The sequence below is a fragment of the Poecilia formosa genome, unplaced genomic scaffold (genome assembly GCF_000485575.1).
Source record: "Poecilia formosa unplaced genomic scaffold, Poecilia_formosa-5.1.2 Scaffold424, whole genome shotgun sequence".
Classification (NCBI taxonomy): Eukaryota; Metazoa; Chordata; class Actinopteri; order Cyprinodontiformes; family Poeciliidae; genus Poecilia; species Poecilia formosa.
In genome coordinates, this window is record NW_006800363.1 from 346,042 (window position 1) to 349,263 (window position 3,222).

Below are 3,222 nucleotides of genomic sequence, written 5' to 3' on the forward strand. Positions count from 1 at the left end.
AGGCTGTAATTTGTCATGTAACCAAATAATTATCTAGTTTGTATTTCTGCTTGATCCTTCAGCATCAGCAGCAAGATTCTTTTCACTCTGTTCCTGTAGTTGAGCGTGGCTCAGGATACTGTGGTGTCCTGAACTCAACACAGTAAAGTCACAGTGCGCTAGCTAAGGCTGCTAACTAGCAGGTTAGCAGCCTTAGTGCGCTAGCTAAGGCTGCTAACTAGCAGGTGCTAGCTCAGGCTGCTGAGAGCCCAGTAGGCCTGGTCCTTGTCAGGATGCGGCTCCTGTCTTAGTTTCTGCTATTTTTGCGCGTTCAGGAGGAGAAGGAGAAGGAAACACATCTCTGCATCACAGGTGAGCCCCTTTCACGGTTTTAACTGAAGTTAGCTAACTTTAACCAACTGATAAAGAAATGTGTAATTTCTGAGCCATGCTGTTTATCTACATGCACTACAGCTAGATATTTTTACTATATAGAACATTTAATTTTCCCAGACGCAGCACTTCCATTAATGTTTCTGTAAGAACGACTGCATAGATGATATTTCTGGTCTACTTTAGACTGCATGTGCTTAAAGTTATTGTTAATGGCAGAAGCAACTTTTTCAAGTTTGGTTCAGTAATTTGAATTACTTTGAGTGTGAAATGTTCATGCATGCAAGTTAAATCTGTGAAGAACACCTTAGCTTTTGTTTCAATACTTTGGTAATACTTGGAAGTATAAAGCTTGGCATCAGAGCTAATATTTAATATTTTCCTTTGACCTCTTGACTCTCACCCCCAAAATACTTGCACTAAAGTCACTGGGTCCATGACAGTTGAAGGGTTTTAAGATAAGAGAATTTAAAAATTAATATTTTACAGTTTTTCTCAGTTTGGGTGCATTTCTGAGAACAGAATTGAAATTCTTAAAACTACCTGTTCAATCTTCAAATTACTGTGTCACTTCTGCACATCAAACAAATTAGTTTTGCAAGTTTTGCTTTTGTACATCATGTAACTGATTATGTACACTTCTCTGCTTTTCCCCCCATTTTAATTTGCTTTTATCATGTTGATCAAAATATGTTAAACGTGTCTGTGTTGAATTCTCAACTTCCCAAACAGCATAAGTTCATTGTGTAAGTCTTAACATGCATAAGTCTTAAAGTTGTCATAATGTCAATCATATTTTATTCTAAATCTGTCCTGAATTAGTAAATTGCTCCCAAGTGAGTCCTGAGTTTCTCTAACAGGTCAGTGTATGAACCATTAGCTCAACCAACGATCAACCAGTTTTCTGAAAACATCTTGTGAACCATCAGTTGGCAACAATATGCTCTATATGCCAGAACACAACACAATGTTACATTTCTGAGAACTGATGAACAAGTATCTGGACCAAGTGAACAGCCAGAGAAGAAGAGGAGTGAGGCTGAGGAGGAAATGGTTGGGAGGGAAGCAGAAGAAGAGTCAGAAGAGGCTGAGGACATCTGCCAGTTTCCATCAGTCCAACATCAGGATATGGCTGCAACCCACAACACGATGCTGATGGAGGTCCTCCCACCCGACTGTTCATTCCTTAACCCCACTCAGGAACCTTTGTCAGCATGACGATGGAAATTAAAATGTAATGTAATTATGTAATTTCTACAGCACTGTACAGTTTTCCATGAGGAGATTGTCCTGTGGTTCCTTTTCTACTTTTTTTGTTCTCTGCATTTCTGTCCTTTTCTTTCTGATGGTCCATCAATAAACTACAGCAAAAGCGTAAATGTGAATTTTGTAGCCTCTTCCTATGACTAATCAATTTAGTCATTCAGCTATAACTTATTTTGAGTCACTGATATGTTAACTGACAGAGTTTTAAGAGCTGAACTAAGGATTTTTCAAGCAAACAAATGCTATTTTTGCTGTTTCTACAAATTGTTTTGAGAAATGCGTTTACTGTTTTGTAAATGCCAACAATGACTTGAGAAATCCACCAAAAGTGACTGAGAAAATCTAACATAGCATAAATTGTCTCAGGTGTATCTATGTGTTTGCCTGTATGAAGCGTGTTCACATTTACAGCTTTGTTTCTGCAAGCTTGCAGGAAATGTAACTTACATAAATGATTGAAGACAACTTATTGGGCTTCATGAGACTCAGATAAATGGTGAGTATCCATCTCATAAATTGCCTAAAACAGTTATATTTAACTTTTAAAGTCAGTTTGTGTATTGAAAGTTGGACGTTTAAATATTACCAGGGTTCTCTCTGTTTGGGGACGTACATTTGAAAAATGAAGAAAAGGACTGCTGCTCCAAGCTTTGTATAAACGGGCGGCGCGTTGCATGAGGAAGCATCGAAGCACCACCGAATGGTTGCCATGGAGATCTGAGGTTGTCGCAAACATGTTTTCCTGAGGAAATGACTCCTCATGAACACGGAATTATAACAAGATATAATCCCATTATATGTTGTTATAATAGAATTATAACAAGATATAAAGCTCAAATCTAAACAGTTTATGGTGACATACACACCAAATAAGGGCTGTTCACTTTTTAATTTATTAACCCTTTGTTTTTGAATTTTTGGGGATTTTTTCTGTTTGACTTTCTGCATCGAGTTCTTCTTGTGTCATCTATCCTGAATTACTGATCAAAAAGTAAAAAAATTGTAAAGAGAAAAATGTTTCTCCCAAAAGGAAGATGGACAATTCCCTGAAACACCAGGTCTTGTTTTTATTTATGTTTTTGTTTGTCTGGTTGCAGAGACGATCACACCTGTCAACAACAAACAGGTTGAAGAACTTTTCAGTCAGAATGATCACCGCCTGGTTGAAGTCTCCATATGCAAGTCAACAAAGGTGAAACAAACATTCATATGATGTTCATGTAGTGCATCTTTCTAACTTTTGCTGTGTTTGTTTTCCAGCAGAGAGGAAAAACCCGATTGACAACATGTGAGTCTCAATTTCAACCTGTGACTGAAGACTCCAACCATCCTGAGCGAAGTCTGAACTCAGTGACTCTCAACCCAGAACAAGAATCGTTTTATCACCGGTTTTCTTCTACAACAGGTTATGTCTTACGTGGACACAAGCTGTTTTTTAGTTTGTTTTGTTTTCCAGGTCTCAGTAACACCGTGAGGAAACTGGACAGAAAATAGAATCGGTTCTTTTGTCTTTAAGTGGATTACTCGTAATCTGTATTTTTGTTTAATTTGAATTCATTTTCTTTATAACTTTCTGTACAGAAA

General features: G+C 37.6%; 1 long non-coding RNA gene across 3 annotated transcripts in view; it reads left to right on the forward strand.

Moving 5' to 3' along the window:
• The window catches only part of LOC107833661 (uncharacterized), a 21,697-nt gene extending 18,481 nt beyond the window's left edge, over positions 1 to 3,216 (forward strand). The window contains exons 2-5 of one of the 3 annotated variants that reach the window (XR_001659431.1): positions 115 to 182; positions 225 to 351; positions 2,065 to 2,830; positions 2,899 to 3,216. This is a non-coding gene — a long non-coding RNA (uncharacterized LOC107833661). Of the gene's footprint in view, positions 1 to 86; positions 352 to 2,064; positions 2,831 to 2,898 lie in introns of those variants that run through there. The other 2 variants (XR_001659429.1, XR_001659430.1) reach the window with 2 other exon arrangements.
• The last annotated feature ends 6 nt before the right edge of the window (positions 3,217 to 3,222 follow it).